The sequence below is a fragment of the Heteronotia binoei genome, chromosome 9 (genome assembly GCF_032191835.1).
Source record: "Heteronotia binoei isolate CCM8104 ecotype False Entrance Well chromosome 9, APGP_CSIRO_Hbin_v1, whole genome shotgun sequence".
NCBI classification, from domain to species: domain Eukaryota; kingdom Metazoa; phylum Chordata; class Lepidosauria; order Squamata; family Gekkonidae; genus Heteronotia; species Heteronotia binoei.
The window spans coordinates 66,986,602-67,007,352 of record NC_083231.1 but is presented as its reverse complement, the minus strand read 5'-3'; positions in this window follow the sequence as shown (position 1 = coordinate 67,007,352).

Below are 20,751 nucleotides of genomic sequence, written 5' to 3'. Positions count from 1 at the left end.
CCATTTTTATAATTTGAAACAGAACTAATACCTCCCCCAGTGCCATTTTGGGCCAGAAAAATATTACATGTGGGAAGGCAGGAGCCTATCTTTTCGTGACCAGACTCAGACCCCTCCTGATGATGTTTACAGGACCAGATCTACAAGTTTTTTGAAGGGGGAGCAAAATTAAAAAATGATGCCCCCTTAAGGGCCATTCTATCATATGGTTTCATAGAATACTATGGACTCCATACCCAATTTGGCACCCCCCCTCCGTCGGCACCAAGGGCAAGCACTCCCCTCTGCCCACCCACCCCCAGATCCGGCCCTGGATGTTTAAAGGACTTCCTGTATGAAAACTCATTCTACAACATGGCAGTATGTCCCTGGTACAGACCTAAGGACACCATCTTGTCTTCTTTGGCCCTAATTCTTTCTGTTTATTTATCATTTAAACAATAGGCAGCGGGACAAGGTGTGGCAATGGTAGGACTGATGAAGAATTTCATCTGCATTTTATTACTATCATCGTGCAGAAAGCAACCTGCATGTTCAAATTATAAGTAACCACTTACTGCACTTACAGAAGAGGTAAGATGGCACCTTTTTCCTGCTTCAGTACAGCCCTGAAAGTATGTATCTCTCAGTCACTTGTGTCCTGAAATGTTGGGGATCGACTTTTGTAGAGTCACAAGGGACTTCTGGGCAGATGGAGAGGAATATGACAACTATTCTCTTCCATGTGATAATGGATTTTCAGATCCAATTGATCTCTCTAGAATAAATGTGCAGAACAAAATGCAAAAGTATAATTTGCATGAATTTGTTTACAAAAAGGTTTTGTTTCAAAGATCTAGACGCAACAATTGAACTTTTCTTTATTAAGAATCATCATAAATAAAAAAACCACACCTGCAAATCTTCATGTACTGATGTGTTGCATGTCACCACTATGTGTACAAATGGAAGGAAATAGGACACCACTGAACCAAATTAGTTTTAATAAACCGTTTGGAAATAATTTTGCTAATGTAGGAAAACAGGGGTTCTATGGAAGTATAAACAGATAAATTTCATGAAAGTTTCGTGACTATTTTGCTTAGATAAGGCATCTCAAGCAAATCTTATGGTTAAGTAGCACTGCTAGTGATTCTAGGAAGAGGAATGGGAGGCAGTCAGCAATTATTTGCATTTCCATTATGAGGAATAGGAGCAGAGTGAATTTGAAATCTTGTACAATGTATTATATTCTTAAACCATGCTGTGAGAGTTGAGACAATTCAAACTTGGTAATGTAAACAATTTTACTAAAGCTTTCAAAATTTCTTTAATCAAAAGGCTCCATGATAAATGAGAAAGCCATATTTACATTTTCCCAAAGTAGAGTTAGCAACCCTTTCTGCACTTGGACTTCAACCCGGGTTTTCTCTGAGTTCAGCTCACAACCATTTATTTTGTATTTATCTCTGATTAGTACAGCAACCATATATCCCCCAGGACAACTGTGCAGAGAAACCAGAGTGACCTGAGATAAAAACAGGGGTGAACTCTAATGTAGTGTAGAATGTCAGGAAGGAAGGAAAGAAGTGTAGGATGGATCTATGGAGCCTTAGCAAACATATACCAGTCAATAACACTTTTAAAACATCACAGTGAAATTATGGCTTTCCCCCATATTACCACAAAATATGGAAAATGCAGACCTTCAATTTGATACTGATATTTGACATTCATGCCCTACCACTTCATCTCTCAACCAATTTCTCTTCAGCATTTTTAGTTAGCTACTGCCATATATCCTGGCACCACCAGGGCAGGAATGTTAAATGAATGACATCTTCTATTGCCTTAAAATATATTTTTTTAAAATAGGACATTTTTCTTTTGAATCTGTGTTGTAGTGCAATTTAAATTAATTGTATCATTGTTCCTGCTAACTTTATATCCCCTACCCATCACTGCTCTTCTATGTGATATGCAGACAGCTGAATCTCCCTATAGAGCTGGTTCCAATCTTGATGTCAAAATGAAAGCCAGGAACTGTTTAAGTGTTGAGGTCTGGGTAACAATATTATGCTTCCTGGGTAGTGAATATATAAAGAGACATGTCTTCTTGTTTCTGTTAACATGGCAGGAGTTTATAGCCTCCTAGGCACTCTAATGTATGTCAAAACTAAGTAGACAAGTCAATGCAAAGTTATTTTTATTAATAATTTGGTATTTTAACATACACAGAATGTTTCTCAAATAGCGGATTGATATTTTACTTGATCCAGAAATTTTTCAGCAGGTGTCTAGGTTATACATGCATTAACCTCTCCTTTTTACAAGTACTTACGTATTTATTTCTGTGGAGGGAGAGCTGGAGAAGAGCTGTGGCACACTGACAAAGCACACATTTTGCATGCAGAGTTTCAAATACAAAACATGCAATTTCCAGTGGAAAACTCTCAGGTCACAAGTGATAGGAAAGAACCTTCTCCATCTGAGACCTAATAATACTGCTGCCATCAGCTGCCGAGTCAGATTTACTATCCACAAGATTGCGAGATGGTAACTTTCAAAAATGTAAAGAGGAATGGGACCCCATTTATAGTTGGGTCAAAAGCAAAGGATTTGATATGGAGTAACAGAAATTTTATTTGATCCCTTCCACTCCTTGTGTGAATGGGGATTTGTTTTGTAGATATGTGTTGGATTTGTTTTTGTATGTTTGAGTTCAATGTTACGAGTGTTTGTTTATGTTTATACTTTAATATTGATTATTATGATTTCTATGAAAATTTTTTCTAGTGTTTAATCCAATAAAATTTGTTAAAAAAATACTGCTGCCATACAGAATGGACAATACAGTCCTAGATGGACCAATGACCTGATTGAGTATGACTCAGTTTCATAAGTTCACATGTGCTTCAATGTGTATATTTACTCTCAAAGGCTTTCCGTAGTGTTCTTCAGAATGCTTGTGGAACTCTGGATTGAGGCCGTTTTATTGTTGTTAACTATAATATGGTGAATTGTTTCAGAGATTTAGGCTAAAATTCTACCATTAATTTTGACAGAACAGGAAACAGAAGGCGATGTAAATGTTGAGAGCCAGTTTGATGTAGTGATTAAGTGTGCGGACTCTTACCTGGGAGAACTGGGTTTGATTCCCCACTCCTCTATTTGCACCTGCTGGAATGGCCTTGGGGTAGCCATAGCTCTCATAGGAGTTGTCCTTGAAAGGGCAGCTTCTTGGAGAGCTCTCTCAGCCCCACCCACTTCATAGGGTGTCTGTTGTAGGGGAAGGAGATTGTAAGCCGCTCTGAGACTCTGATTCGGATTGAAGGGCAGGGTATAAATCTGCATCTTCTTCTTCTAAAATAACTTGGATGCCTAACACCTTTAACTTGAAAGCCTGTGATACTACTCTAGCTCTGATAGAAATAGCATTTACAAGTACCTGTATGGTTTTTTTTTCCCTATTAGGGAGTAACAGCAGCTCAGGGGGAGCTTTTTCCAGTGAGAGAACAGAAATGGAGAAAAGGATTAAAGCTCTTCTTCCTCCTCCTTCCCTTTGCCCCCTGCTGCTTATCATTCATGAAACAATCTCAGGGACTGCATTTGCTGAAGAAAACAATGCCATTTAAAACAATTTGTGTGTGTGTGTGCCTTGGGGGTATATAGTTGAATCCTAAATTGTGAGCGGGAGGACATCATAGATAGATATTCAGTGCATGTGGGTCCTATTCTGATAAGTACATATCTATGTGTGTGCATCCAACTTCAGAGGAATAGTCACTAGGGCAGTTAGTGACTTACATTAAGAACAGGTGTCTATTCTCATGTCTCCTAACTTATACAGGAAACTTATTTTCAAGGAAGGTCTATAATGTGTTGCTTCGTTCAGCTCTGCAATACAATGAAAGGAAATTTTCTTCTTTTTGACCCAAAACAGACAAAACTCCAATCCACACATACATTTCACTTTCTGAAAACAAAGCAGCAAACCTTAGAGAAAAGGAAAAACTGAAAGTCAAAGGGCAAATTCCAATTACTGGGACTTGTTTTCACAAACCGAATCCTAACCTTTCTAAAGGTTCAGATGAAGTACTTAAAAGTGAAATTAATCTTGACACAGTGGATGAGAGCCTCAAACACACAGGGCAGCCTATAAAAGTTTACTTCAGCTATCCAAAACACTTCAACTTGCAGTCGTTTCCACAAGTCTATACAGTTCCCCTGACATAGTTCACCTGTAATGTCTAATAATAGCCATAAAATGCTGTGAAAAGTATTTAAGTATTTATTTTGCCATTTCTAGCTCCTGATGTAGTTGAAGAAATCATTAAAATAACTTTTCACTACTTTTCTCAACGAAGAAAAGCTTGTGGGTATGCTGTAAAATTATTTTTACTTCAGTGCCATCATGCCCTCCCCTATAAACTAAATCCATTTTCCAAATAAATCATACACACTGACTCAATATTAGCATACATTAATTTTATGTCATTAGGATAAGGAATACAGCACATGTTAAAATCATATGGGCATGTATATTGATCCTGAAAGGAAGAGGAGCAGAGATTTGAGTAGATGCATTAAACCTCAGGTTGTTCATGTGTGTGCAGGGGGGGGGGGGCAAAACATTCAGTAATATCCTTCTCAGAGGAATAGATTGGAATGACAAATGATGAGAATTACACTGGCATGGGGAACTAAAATGTTATCTTCTTCAGCTAACATCTTCTACTAACATAAGAAGAAGTATTTGCCCCCCTCCCCTAGTTGGAAGATAGAGACAGACACAGGATTGGGTTTAATTAAGGGCCACTTTATTAGGTGTTTGCACCTTTTACAGCAAGGAAAAACTCCAAGTAGACCAAGATCAGGGGTTGCCCCAGGCCACCTTCTTGCCATGTATTGGAAGACTCAGCTCTGCAAGCCATGCTTCTGGCTTGCCACCAGCTGGCATGGCAAATGGGGGGGCCACCCTGGAGCTCTCTTCCAAGCCATGAAACTTAGAAGGGAGGAGCCTACCCAGGGCAGTCTCAGAGGTAGTCTTCATTCCTCACCCTGGGTCATGAGACCCAAAAGCTGAGCCTGATTAATCCCTTGATCCCCAACAGGGAGGGTGCCATAAGGTACTCACCTGATCTACTTTTCCATTTTCCATACTAACCTGCCACCACTAAAGCCAAATCTCTGCTTAGATTTTGTGCCTCACTAGACAGCCTAATGCTGCCTGCAGACCTTGCTTCAAGTCCCCCAGGAAGATATCACCGCATCATTCCTGTACAGGCCAATCAATTCAACCTAGGGTGAGACAAGAACTTACACAATCTACTTGTGAGTGCATTCTTCAGTTCCTGATTTACCTTCTGGTGAGCCCCACCCAGGCACTGGGATCCCCATGCTGCACCCTACATGGCATGGCAATATAGCAAACCACATGATCTGCCCACCAGGCCACCTGCTCTTGGTGAGTTCCAAGGCAGTTTTTGCTTGAATCACCAGGGCCTTCCCTTTCACAAGGTTGAGATCATTTCCACCTAGGGTTGCCAGGTCCAATTAAAGAAATATCTGGGAACTTTGTGGTGGAACCAGGAGACATTGGGGGTGGAGCCAGAAGCTAGGTTGTGACAATCAAAATCCGAAGGGAGTTCTGGCCATCACATTTACAGGGCCTGCACACCTTTTAAATGCTTTCCCTCCATTGGAAATAATGAAGGGTAGGGGCACTTTCTTTTGGTACTCATAGAATTAGACCCCCTGGTACAATCCTTTTGAAACTTAGGGGGTGTTTTTGAGGGTGTTTCAGATGCTATGCTGAAAATTTGGTGCTTCTGCCTCAAAAAACAGCCCCCCCTGAGCCCCAGATACATGTGGATTTTCCATTATTCCCTATAGGAATCTGTCTCCATAGAGAATAATAGAGTTCCCAGTAGACATCCCCCCCCCTGCTTTCTGATGACCCTGAAGTGGGGGGAGAGCCTCCAAACCAGGGGATCCCCTGCCCGCACCTGGGATTGACAGCCCTATTTCCACCCACAAGACTCCAAGCCTTGGTATTCCCCCATGCTGCAGCACACATGGTGTAGCTCTATAGTAGACCACATGATCTGCACATCAGGCCACCTGCTCCTGATGAGGTCCAGGTCAGCATTTCCTCAAACCACTAGAACCTTCCCTTTCACAGGGTGAAGATCATATCCACCCAAGTGAGGGGGAACCCCCCCATCTTACCTTGAATAACAGCAAGATGATGCCAGGCTTCCTCAAGCTCTGTCACTTCAACCATTCAACTGTAGCCAACTCACTGAGCCCAACTTGCAAACCAATAGGCCACCTGCTCTTGATGAGCTCCATGTTAACCTTTGCCCACATAACCAGGGCCTTCCCTTTCACAAGGATGAGATCATTTCCACCCAAGTGGATCAACAAGTGAAGAAAAAGACCCCATCTCCCCTTGAATAACAGTAGGATCAGGCTAGGCCACCTCAAGCCCTGTCACCTCAATCATAACCAAATCACTGTCAGTATTGAATCTACCTTTACACAGTCTGACAGCTCTATTGTGACAGCAGATGATCTAGTTGGCAAGCTAAGTCACAGTGACCTTATCTATAAGCCGGTTCTAGCCGGTAGAGGACAGGTGGAAAGGACCTGCTGAGTCAGCATGACTGTGGACTGCCAGGATTGGCTGAAGGAACTATATATGGACTGTGCTAGCAATGCACAGGTCTCTCTTCGAGGAGTCACATGCTGGCGGAGCACTTTGGTCCTATAGTTGATGTATCTTTCTGCACTAGTGAGCACGTTGTATATATATTGTAAATACACTGTTTTAGCACTAGCTGCAAGTGTCTGGCTCACTTCTGTACTGGGGCTCACCGTTGCACACATCACACCGCTCACTCTGCAAACACCCGCACCGACAATCACTTGAGCCCTCCCTTGCGACCCATATTGCAGCTGCAAAAGGAAATATAATTAACAGCAGAATAACAGTCCTTTACCAAGTATTAAGCAGACAAACATAAGACTTGTAGCATGACCTCCAACACCCCAGTCATTGAATTGCTGGAGCCACAAAGCCCATAACCAACTGCCTTGGAGGCTGCCCTTCTCCAAATAGAGTCTCATCTACTATTAAGACAAAAGCATTCATAAGGCTTCTGTAGAAGTGGAAATCTTTTGCTACACCCCCTGCAGACACCTCTACCCCTGCCTCTCAAGCTACTGTCCAGGCAGGCAGAATACATCCTGAGCAGAGACCTGCCTTCCAAGGAAGTGCACCAGCACTGTGAGCATTATCACTTGGTAAACCTCAGGCAGACTCTCTCTTTCAAATTGCTTCTGAGAGAAACCTCACTGAAGCATCCCATAAGACTGGGAATACAAGTCACCTGATCAAAGTGTGCCGTTTCCTGCTATTTTATTTTATATATACATTTTTTGTAAACATGGAAGCCCCCAAAGCTTCATTTTTTCCTCAGTTCCCAAAGCCAGTCTAGTTGAATTCAGTCTCTTTGCTCAGTTCAACCCCACATCGCTGGAGTCTCCAGGCTTGGATATGGCAACCTTACCCCTCCATCATCTCCCCCCAGGTGGCCAGAGTAGATATGGCAACCCTTTTAACACTTACTGGAAGGTGCAGAGTTCAAATCCTACACATTTCTTCTACAAAATTATGGAAAATGCAGACCTCATAATGACTCTCATAAGCCTCTTCTGTTCAATTGTACATGTTTTTCCTAGAGATCCATGTATATCTCCTATGTTATTCATGTCTTTCCTAGCAATCAAAAGCAAGATTTCATTGTAATAGTCATCTGTGTTTGCAATCAATTAGGCAGAAGTCTAGGTCAACAAGGATGATATTCAGAAACTGAGAGAAGCATCATTTGTAAACAGTAGGTCTGTATATTCTCTGCTATGCAAAGTTCTTAATATTCAAATATATTCTTCTACTGTTCATTATTTATTTAGAACATTTTTCTTACTGACACTCAAAGTAACTTACAATAACACAAATAAAAATATTCATTAAGATAGATACCAAAACTACTGATGTGCTGCGTCATTATGTATCTGAAATCTGACTTACTTGCTCTTGCTAGGAATTTCTGTTGAATGCTCCTGCCAAACTCTTTCCAAATAGCAAAATCAGCCCTTCTGACTCTATGATAAAGTTTGGATAGCCCCCTCATAGTACCTGAAAGTAAGACAAAATCTGTTCCTTACTTCTCTCTCACTTCCTATTCGTACCTTAGGGAGGACTTTGCCATTTTTCAGTGCCTTCCATCTTTAAAGTTGAAGCCAAGTTGCCTGCCAAAATGACCACCTTCTCCCACCACTCCTTCATGTATATTCATTTTGGTGTTATATATTAAAGTGAAATTAACATATATATTCATAGATAAAAATATTTTGTACTGAAGTCTTTCCATTATATAATACTAATTCTGACAGACTCCAGTGTGTAGATTCCATGATCAACTACACATTACCTTTCTTCACTGCTTTTACTTGCTTTTTCATGCTCTCCAAAACCACAAGGCAGTTTCAGGGAACTTCTTGTGAAAAAAGACGGGGTCCACAGAGGTTCAGAATGGTACTGTGAGGGGTGGAAGGGCTCCTGCCACTCCTTTGGCAGATTTCATGTGAAAAAATGAATGGGTTAGGTAGTTATTTTGCTAGTTTTGCTTGTTCTCATGGAGTATCTGCTCCATGTGAAGCACCAGTCCTGGTGAAATAATTCTACCCCCGGCACCTTTTTACGTGAAAAAATAGCTTGGATGCAGGCAGCCATTTCAAGTCCATATGGGCTCTTAAAAAAAACAAAAAACAATTCTCCACAGCTTCCATGTAGCTGTGGGAAGAGTGATAATGAGTATAAACTAGCAAAGAAAGGAAATGTGTAGTTGTCCCCTTAGCGGATAAATTTTACTTTCCTCTTGCCCTATTGTTTCCCCTTTCTATTATCATTAGGACTGATTCCTGATTTTATTGCCTTTGTTGTTGATCTTCACTTTACCAAGGTCTGTAATATTCTGTTCATAGTTTCTGTCCATGTCAAACTTAGTTAATCTCAATGGTAACTTGCTGCTTATTTTTAAAGAGCTTGGGAAGTATAATATCGATCACCCTCTATATTTTGCAGCCTAATTCCATTTTTATGTGTGTAAATAAATGTCTTTCAAGAGAAGAAGTCACACACAAAGGTCAGGACAGTTTGTGTCTTTGCAAGATAAACAGAAGAAATGATTAAAAGCTTTGGGTATCATAAGGCCTTTGAACTGTAAAATTGAGAGTTTAATTACCTATCCTGTTGCTTTAAAGACTTTAAATGAATAATAAATTATAATAACAGCATTGACATTTTTAGCAGCTAGATATTCCTCCCTAAGAGAAGAATGCAAAAAGCACAAAAAGAATGTGAAGAGTGGTAGAAAGTGCTAAGCATGTCTATTGATTGGTAGACTATGCTCGTGAAGCTATTAGGGGCATGCAGTGAATCATTCAATCTGTGAAACTAACTTATCTCTTTAGAGCAATAGGAAGGCTGATGAAGGCTAATGTGGAAGAAAGTATCCAGCTCATGCCCTTAGTGATAACAGTGTAGATTTATTGATCACAAAAAAGGTAACACCTTGAAAACGCACTATATATAGCAGGCAGTAGTTATGGAGCCTAATGCTATAATTGCATTCTCATTGGATGTGGGGCTGAGCTTCACAACAGCTGTAAATACTACAGGAATTAGACATGAAATCTGCAGAAATGCATAGTCATGGGTACTTATCTCATCATAAAACAAAGAAAGGGTTTTACACATGGAATGGTCCTTTTCTCTGCTGTATAATTTAGAAGAGGAAGGTGATGATATTGGATTTATACCCCACCCTTCACTATGAATCTCAGAGTGGCTGACAATCTCCTTTACATTCCTCCCTCATAACAAGCACCCTGTGAGGACAGCTCTGTGAGAGCTATGGCTTACTGAAGGACCATTCCAGCAGCTGTAAGTGGAAGAGTGGGGAATTTAATTATTTATGTTATATTTATATCCCGCCCATTCTATACAGACTCAAAGTGGCTAACAGCATAAAACAGTAAACAAAAACAATATTAAAACAATAAAACAAACAGATAAATGACAATGGTGCTACTTCAGGTGGATCATGTAATATTTTCTTTCTCACGCGCACAGATCCTAGGCAGTTAGTACTAAAGCACGATAGATACAGATATGGTGGCAGCCCTCTTCCATTAGATGTTATATGCCATCTGAAACAGTTCAGTCTTGCAGGCCCTGTGGAACTGCAATAAATCCCACAGGGCCCTGATGGCTTCTGGGAGGGTGTTCCAAAGAATCAAACCTAGTTCACCCAGATAAGAGTCCACACACTTAACCACTACACCAAACTGGCTCTCTTGCTTCCCAAACACTTATATCAGTGATCCACTTCAGAGGACTATGTCCCAGTTGAAACAAAATCTAATCATATCTGGAACAAAATCTAATCAGATCTGTTCTTTTAGAAAGAAAGCATTTGGGAAACGTGTTTGGAATAAGCTAGCATTCATGTCAGAGAAAGAAGGAAGATCTGTATGCTGAAGTTTTTTTTGTTTGTGTGGGGACTACAAATGAGCATATTGAACATTTAAGGAGTTGTTACTAATAGCATGACTTGAAAATACAACACTCCTTCATTATGTCTTGAAAAAGACAATTTGTATAATATCTGTATGGTACAATCTTTTTGAATATATAGATTTGTAGTGTACATTAATTTGTCTGTAATGATATAATATTTTGGATTTTATGTGCAGTATTGGTACACAGTTCTTTTGGATTACTGTTCTTGTTACTGTGTAGTTCATCTTTGTGTTGCTCTCAACAAAAGCCTGACAGAACATCTCTGCCTTACAGGCCCTGTGGAATTGCATCAGGCCCTGTGGATGGCAGAGAGTTCCATCAGGTTGGGGACAGGTCAAGGACAGCTGGATATCTCAGTTCAAGGACCACAAGCAAGTTCTTATCAGCTGAGAGTAATGTTCTTTGGGGGATAGACTGGGAGAGGTGGTCCTGAAGATATGTGGGTCCCAGACCATTAAGGACCTTGAAGATAAGCACCAAAACCTTGAATCTGATCTAGTGCTCAACTAGTAATCAGTGGAGCTCACATAGCACAGGTTGAATATGCACTGTTCATGGCATCCTTGTGAGGACCGCACTGCTATGTTCTGGACCAGCTAAAGTCCAGAAATTGAGATAGGGGAACCACATGTGGGGGAATGGTGGCCTTAAAAAATATAATAAACAAATATAAAGTACTAATCCAAATTTGTGATGAATAAGGTCTATACATATTTCTATGTATATTTACTTCTCATTCACTGGTAGGGTTCTTCGTGTTTCTGCATGTCAAGTAGAAATTCAGGAGGTTGAATTTTCCTGCACCCAACTTATTGCTTCCAGTATAAAATGTTTTTTTTAGAGAATATCTAGATATTTACACCCAAGTGAATATCAGTAGGTGCATAAGCTAAGGTTGCTTATTTATGTCAAGTTTCTCTTTCTATATTGCAGTAATGGCATGGGAGAGACTATAGAGCATGCCCTTTCCACACTGTTCCAATAATGTCTATATATTAAGGCTACAAGGTGGAACCAATACAGAGACCTCATGCATATGAACCCCTTTACTCACTGCACTAAGAGTGACATGAGTGTGCTGGCCCTAATTCTAATCTCTACTTGATTAGTAGTTATCATCACAAGGATCTGTGACACTGGTTTCTGATCACGGGGAGTGGGCGGGCATGCAGTGTTTGCTCCATTATTACTTGACAATAATGTGGAGGTGGGGGTAGAGTAAGCACAACCACACCCGCTCTTCTTTCTCATGCAGTGAGAATGTGGGGAAGGGGATCTGTACTGGGCCAGCATCTTGTTCCAGTGCCTGTGTTGCTTCGGGATCAATACTATTTATTTATTTTTATTTAATAGACTTATATTCTGCCCTTTCCCATAATGGGCTGAGGGCTGATTACAACATAAATTGAACAATAAAAACCTACAATTTAAATTTAAAACAATACAATAAAACCCAAAAACTGGCTGGGATAAGACCTCTGGCTTTGTGTCGTACATTTTTCATACTGCAAGGGTAATGTTGCACAAGCTCTTCTACAATTAACTTGAGAATGGGCCCCAGAAAGTAATTCTTGATTGCTGCACAAAAACAAAAAAAGTTTGCATTGAGACTGTGAGCATAGTCATACTAGTCACTGCAAAATGTGGATTAACAGAAACAAGGCTATACCTCTGCCAGAATTTTCATCCAAAGGCATACAGTGTCAGAGCATATGCTAGCCCAAATGTTTTATCCTTAGCGGACATATTCACTAGATTGATGCAAAGACAAAAGAACAATTAATGTAATAAAATTAATTAGGTGCAATGACAGGTTATATAATTTATATTTCAATCTAATTTTATAGAGTTCTAATATTGTTTCTTTACTTTCAAAATGTTGCTATATAATTTGAGCTTGTTAGAAACTGATGGTGACAGCAGTAAATGAAGATTGATTGATGCTGCTTTGTAAACTAGGTTTTCTGTCATGACTACTGAGCAGCTAATTTCCATTCTCTTTTTAAAATATGTGATTTAAACTTTTTCTGTAAGGAATACTATAGGTTGGGGTGGGGGGAGAACAGATGGGGAAAGTAGAAGCCAGGGCCCTGACTCACACATGTTCCAGCTAGGGATGTGCAAAAAAAAAAAAATTCGGAATTACACGGATTCGGAAGTGCACAGGGAAAAAAATTTCGGATTCCCCATGCACTACTGAATACCGTATTCGGAATAGCCGCATATACGGTAGATGCACGGCTATTACCGAATATACGGCCCTATTATACCCTATGGGCCATTGAAATCAATGGCAAATAGGGTATATTTGAAGCCGCCTGGAGGGGGGGGGGTTGAGGGAGAGCCCCCAAATTTGCAGGGGACCTGAAGGGGACTCTCCCCTCCAACCCCCCCAAGTCCCAAAAAGATTGGGCCAGGGGATCCCATTCCAGGGGCACCCAAAGAGGGTGCCCCTATTCCATCATTATACCCTATGGGCCATTAAAATCAATGGCAAATAGGATATAATTGAAGCCGCCTGGAGGGGAGGGGGTTTGAGGGAGAGCCCCCAAATTTGCAGGAGACCTGAAGGGGACTCTCCCCTCCAAACCCCCCAAGTCCCAAAAAAATTGGACCATGGGGTCCAATTCCTGGGGCACCCAAAGCCAAACCTAACTTCACACCAGAGAATCTCTATAGGCCCCAAATGCACTACATCCCTCTATCTAATCTATGAACCCTGGGCCTGCAGGCCTGGCACCAACATAAACCCAGTTGCCAACCTCACTGCCACACAAAACACAATCTGCTCAAGGTCTGCTCTGCAGACCTGCTTGCAGCAAACCCAGATGCCAGCTCTCCAGCCCTGCCCCAAACAACACGGGGAGAGCTTGTCAACCACAAAAAGCCTGCTGGTTCTGGGTCTCTCACCCAGGTGCCAGCTTCCCTGCCACAGAACACACAATCTACAGATGCCAGCTCTCCAGCCCTGCCCCAAATAACACGGGGAGAGCTGGCAAACCACAAAAAGCCCGCTGGTTCTGGGTCTCTCACCCAGGTGCCAGCTTCCCTGCCACAGAACACACAACCTACTCTATAAAAACAAGAAAGTGACCCAGCCCACACACACCCTCACCAACCCCCACACCAACCAGAGGCAATTTAAAAAACCAAAACAAAACCAGCAGAATCACAAAAGGCCAAGTGTTAAAAAAAAGTGGCCTTTTCACCAACAAGAAAAGGGGGACAAAAGTGGCCTTTTAAACAATGGAAATTAGGCCAAACAGCACCCGCCCCAAGAACCCAAAGAAAAGAGTAACAGCAGCAGCACAACACAGCACAGCAGCAACAAATCAAACACTGAATACTTTTAAAACAGTAAAAAATTAACTTTTAACAATACAGGAACTTTGCCACCCCCTCCCCCCAAAAAAACCCTTCACCCTAACCCCAAGAAATTAAAGCCACCCAAATCAGGAGAAGTAAAAGGACACTGCACTTTTAAAAGTCCTCTCACTAAATTAAGATATGGGCAGATTGTCAAACCCCCCCACCCCAGGCCCCCTCCCCAAGCAGAAACCCCAAATAAGCTACCCCACCACCACCCAAATCTGGATAAGTAAAGGGACTCTAAGTCTTTAAAAAAAGTCCTTTTACCAACAATAAATAAAAACAAGAACCCAAAGAGTGTTTTACCTTGTCTTCCAGGGAAGTCTGAGTGAGAGAGCTGCAGCAGGCAGCAGTTTAAGCAATCTCTTACACACAGCATGGAGGAGTCAGCCAGGAAGTGAAGACTCCTTAGAAAGCCCTTCAAAGCATGCATTTCCAATGTATTTTACAAATGCATGCTTTGGATTGGCTGTTGGGGCTCCTCTTCCCCCTCCCCCCTCCCTGATCCCAGGGATGTTAAGGCAGAGGCGGGAAGGTGCCAAAGGAGCTCCTTTGAAGCTCCAGAAGCTAATTGCCGCCTTTTGTTTTGAATTGACAGCTGTTTGCTTATGAATAGCTATTCGTAACTACACAGGGAGCCTATTCGGCTGCCGTGTAATGGGCGCTTATGGAAGTCGGCTGCAGGCTATTCCGTATGCGGCCGAATCAACACTGGTTCGGCTGTAAATATGGCTCGGCCGAGCCGAATGCACATCCCTAGTTCCAGCTCACACATCGGTCCCTATGAGGTGGTGGAGAACCAGCAAAGGTAACACCAGGCAGGTCAGGTGAGGGGATGGGTGGTGGCAAGGACACAACATTTGGGGCTACCCCCTTCCCATGATATTTCCTCCTCCCCACAACAGACACCCTGTGAGGTGGGTGGGGCTGAGAGGGCTCTCACAGCAGCTGCCCTTTCAAGGACAACTCCTGCGATAGCTATGACTAACCCAAGGCCATTCCAGCATGTGCATGTGGAGGAGTGAAGAATTAAAGCTGGTTCTCCCAGATAAGAGTCTGCACACATAACCACTACACCAAACTGTCTCTCATATATACATTCCGCCCTCTACTCTATGCTATTATCCTTCCTTAAAATATTTTTATAAAGTTTTATATTAGTACACAAGTGTGAATATATAAAACTCATTTGGGCAGCACCAATGCATTAGAGTACAACTACATGTCAGGTATACATGACATTTCAGTAGTGATCCACTATCATGTTCTGAAGTGTGTAGACTTCCATTTTATTTTAATCCCTTACAGTGAAATATTAATTGTTAAAATAAATGCTTGCCAGTTACAAACAATATCACAAAAGAGTAAGACAATTGAGAATGGGATGCATTTCACCATAACTCATCTAAAAGCCTCCTTTACTGTATGAAAATGTATTTATTTGAAGATAAAAACAACTTTTGACAGCTGCAAAAATGTTCACTTGATGACGTTATCTTGTACTTAGCAAACGAGTGCCAATATCAAATATTTTATTAAATTTTTTTAAATGAATATAAGGAAAACAAAAACTGGATAATTAATAGGAAGCAGAGAGTGAGTATAAATGGGCAGCTTCGCATTGGAGGACGGTAAGCAGTGGGGTGCCGCAGGGCTCAGTACTAGGTCCCATGCTTTTTAACTTGTTCATAAATGATTTGAAGTTTGGAGTAAGCTGTGAAGAGGCCAAGTTTGCAGATGACACTAAATTTTTCAGGGTGGTGAGAACCAGAGAGGATTGTGACGCACTCCATAAGGGTCTGTTGAGGCTGGGTGAGTGGGCATCAACGTGGCAGATGAGGTTCAATGTGGCCAAGTGCAGAGTAATGCACATTGGGGCCAAGAATCCCAGCTCAAATACAAGTTGATGGGGTGTGAATTGGCAGAGACTGACCAAGAGAGAGATCTTGGGGTCGTGGTAGATAACTCACTGAAAATGTCAAAGACAGTGTGTGGTTACAGTAAAGAAAGCCAACGCCATGCTGGGAATTATTAGGAAGGGAATTGAAAATAAATCAGCCAGTATCATAATGCCCCTGTATAAATCGATGGTGCGGTCTCATTTGGAATACTGTGCATGATTCTGATCACCGCACCTCAAAAAGCATATTATAGCATTGGAAAAAGTCCAGAAAAGGGCAACTAGAATGATTAAAGGGTTGGAACACTTTCCCTATGAAGAAAGCTTAAAATGCTTGGGGCTCTTTAGCTTGGAGAAAAGTCGACTGCGGGGTGACATGATAGAGGTTTTGTTAGGGAAACTGCTCTCAAAATAAAGTTGGGGAATTAGAGTGAGAGACAGCTAGCCCCACAACGGAATCTTTGTTATCAATTGTATACCAGGCTCAACCGATCAGAGAGTCAATGCTCAATAAAGAACTCTAATTTAATAAAATCAATTGTGGTTTATTTGAAACAATAGTTCGTTCACACAAGGTACAAAATCAATCACACATTCATACAGGTCTAGGAAAAATAGAGAGATCGATAGGGGAACATAAAGGAATGGACATACAGGGTAATACTACCTCTCGCAGACTCCAATGGAAGGCTCCGATGGCGACGAATGAGGAAATGGGGGAAAGGTCCCGAAACTGATCAGGAATCGGGGGTGTTACTACCCAGCGGGAATGGGGGTTTACTGAGTAGAAGGCACACCTGTGGGTAGCTAGTCCACAGGTTATATAGAGTCACCTTAGTCCTGAGGGGATGGGAGGTGACTGGGAGTGGTAATGGGAGGTTCTGCTGATGACCAGGAAGGCTGGACATCGGCTGGACCAATGGTGGGTCAATGGCGACACCTGATTGGGTGTGTGCTTCAACCAATGAACATCACCTTCATCCTGGGCATCCTGGAAACTTCCAGGTTGCAACAGGGCCTGGGGCGGCTCCGTTGGTATCAATGTGGGAATGGCTGGGTGATTGGGAGGAGATGGGATTAACTGGGAAAGGGACAATAGAGAATCAGATATGCACCTAGGTATTCCGGTGTAGACAAAAGGGCTTGGTGGTATCAGGAGAGATCCTTCCTCTTTCTCAACTCTCCGGGGTGAAGACAGTTGTTTAGGAAATCACTGGGCAATCAGGATTAATAGTGGAGCCATTAATCCATTCATAGACTAGGTGGGTTGCTTGTGGGCTAGGAATGACTCAAGGTGTGTACGTGAGGTTTCCACATCGAAGGAATGAATCCCATCCAGGCAGGAAGATGGCTACATGTGGTGTTAGCAAAACACAGTGGTTTCCATGCTTAGCGCTTCACACCGTTCGCCTGGACAGCTCCGTGGCGGCGTAGCCTCCTCCTTACCATGGCGGGTTTCACGCGATGGCGGGGAAACATTAGAGCGCGGCTGCAGACACTCTGTGCCTGACTCAAGCGCTTATATACTTGTTAATAGGTACACGGGAGTCTTATGTAGTTCCTGGGTAGCGTCACTCGCATTCACTGGCCAGGCGGATGCAAGCTTACTTCTCCAGGCGCCCTGGCAACCATGTTTGTGACAGAGGGGTCATTTTCTCACAGTTCCCCCCCTCGAGACTGACGTCACCGTCTAGTGGCAAAGTCTCGTATGTACAACTGATAACAAAAAAACGGGGCTTCGGTAAGAGGGCGGTAAGCCCCTGAAGCGTGGGGTGTCTACTAGGGAATACCGGCTACCTGAAAAAAAAAGGTTGGAGCCACTATCTTAAAACTACTCAAAAACACAATTTAAAAATGCCAATGGGCCATCAGATCCTTCCTTGGCGTTCATGCTTACAGGGAGGCCTTCTGGGATACATTGTACATATTCAGTATTTCATATAGCATTATTAAAACACATAGTAAAATTTCACAATACACAGTATCTGAACCAAGGGTTCATATAACAGTATTAAAATTCATAAAGGCACATAATAAAATCTCATAATACAAAGTATTTAAATTTAAAAGGTTACTTAAAAGCAAAATATAGCATTATTAAAATCCATAAAAAAAAAAAAAAAAAAAAAAAACACATGGTGAATCTCCAGGTACAAGGTATTCGACTCAAAGGTCACTTAAAAGCAGAAATCATGTGTGCAGTCTAGACCGGCTAGGCTGCCATAATTGATTAGACAGGCAATAAGCATTTTATCTTATACGCAGATTCCCAAGGCAAGTCATTTAAAATCACTGGGTTACATTTCATACATATAATAAAACACAAATCCTATCACTATGCTAATACATAATTCATCTGTCTGACCTTTTTGGTCTTCGGTCTTCTTCTCCCCCCCTCGATAACTTCCACGCTGGGGAAAGGGGAGGTCTCCCTTCTCATTTGGCTTGTCTGTAGTCTCCTTCTGGAGGGGAGGAGGCTGGCGGCGCCGAGGAGTCTGCGGCGGATATCCCACCCCCCCCCTTTGTATCCAGGCTGCCCATAGTGAAGTCAAGTCACCCATGGAGCATGCCCAACACGGGGGCCTCCGATCCTGCTCGGATCCGGTCGGGGGCCTGTTCACATGGTCTGGGGAGACCCTGTCAGAAGGAGTTTCCTGTATATTTATGTAAATGTCATGGACAAAGGGTTCTGGGAGAGGTTTTTACAGACTTTTGTCCAAGTTTATACAGTTCTAGCACAATAATAAACTTTCCAGGCAAAATACTGATACACAGTCATAATTCCTTATACTTTTGCAGCCCTTTTCTCGTTTGGCTCCGGACTGCTCTCTTCAATCTTAAAGTGAGTCCGCTCCCATGCCCTGTAGGTTTGGCATAGGGGAACGGCATACGATGGACGTGCGGACCCATGGGTCTACAACCCGAACCGGGGAGTGTGGCCACGGAAAGGCCTCTCCTGGTGTGTAGGTTCGGGGAAGTAGACCCAGGGATCGCTTCCCATATTTTAATCGGGAGCCCGTTTGGGCTCCGGAGAACCCGCTTAAGCGTGGTTCTCTTTTAGGGCCTATTGGAGTCCCTCCCTGACTGGGAGGGGGGGACTCCCCCTTTACTTGGTAAAAGATAGAACATAAGCAAAAACAAACACATAAGGAAAACTTAGGTTCCCATTAACACTCAACCTAAGGGTCTCTGTCTGTCAATCAAAGTTTGGATTGGCAGGGGAGGGTTCTGCGTTGCCTAGAGGTTCCCACTTCCTGTGGGGTCGTGCCCTTAATGTGGTGCCAGTAGTCTATTGGTGGGTGTGGGAGATGCAAATGACCCTGTGCAAAGCAGCGTGGGGGTTTTTCTTTTTCTTCCCGTCCCTCACGCTAACCTGACCATGCGATGGAAACCATGGTGAGGAGGGTTTTGAGTGCGGCCAGTTACTCCTTTGGGTGGGCTTCTCCGAGCCTACACCACCAGGAGAGGCCTTCCGCCAGGGAGATGCTTCTTGGGAAAGCTTGATGAGATAGCTCGTAAAAGGGCTAACTCGATTCTCGCTCCCTCCAGCTCCACACTCCCTGGTTCGGCCTCGCAATTTCTCCAAAAGCCTGCTCTAATTTTTGAGCCCAGCCCCCCGAAAAGGGTGGGCACCCTTCTTTTGGTCAAAAATAGATTCATAACATCTTACAAACATACATATAAACATGGCTGGTCGGCCAAAATCCCATCTTCCGTCCCTTCTCCCGCCCGGGAGATGACAACGGGTAGACTGACACGTCATGTCTTCCGCTGAGCGCTGCCTTCTACTGGCAGACAGGGCGGTTTACAGAGGCGTCAGGCAAGGAGGATATTCAGTTCATTAAGCAAACCAAGTGGGAGGCACATATGCAAATACTCTTTTGCCTTGAAATGGGTCCCTGGGGCCATTGTGGGGCACCCCCTTTATTCAAAATCACCCCAAAAGGTTTGAGTTTTAATTTCAGCGGTATTCCTATTATTGGGCACTCCTTTCTGGTGGGGGAAAGCCAGAGTCACCGTGACTTGAAGGTGCTTCGGTGTGTTTGGCGTTCCCGGTGGGGGCCGAGTTCAAGCATTCTGCCTGGTCTCGTGTGCGCCTTTACAAACTCAGGGTGTCCCTGCAAGTATGGCACCTGGTGCAGAGTCTGTTCTGGCCCCCTGAGACCCTTAGGTGGGCGGAACTTTTAGCTGGAGCTCCGCGCTCCGGAGGGCAAGTGTCAGTGCCTGCCCTCTTTTAACCCTCGGGCTGCTTCGGCGGCCCAACCTTCTCTGGTGAAAGATAGACAAATCTTAATAGCAATAATTCATTACCCCCCATGGGGTGTTAGAACTCTAAGTCCCAGATGTCCCCAATCCTGCACTTTGGGTTAGTGCATGCGCATGGTGTGTTTATGCAGATGAACTAAGCCTAAGGCATGTTGGGAATAGGATATTATAAAACATTTATCAAATATATGGACCCGGGTTCGGTCCGCTCCTTGTGGGAATAGTGGCTTGTGAATGGACCATAGTTTAGGTGTATTTGCTCCAATATTGCTCTTCGCCCGCGTTGCCTTTTTAATCTGAAAGGTAGCTGGCGGACCTAGGGTGCCCCGGGGGAGGTGGCCTTTCCTAAGCTCCTCGGTTCGGGTGCCCATGCACAGCCTGAGTCCCTTCCACAGTTATGTGGGTAAGGGCTGCACGCTCAGGCGTCCCAATGGGTCAGAACAGTGGCTGCACCAGGTTCCTGATGCTTTGAGCGCCTGCAACTTCTTCCCCCCTCCGTTCCCTGTGTTCCTTCAGGATCACGGAGCGCCGGAAGAGTCACAGGGCTCAAACACTGGACTGCTGGGAGTCTCTCTGGGTCAGAACA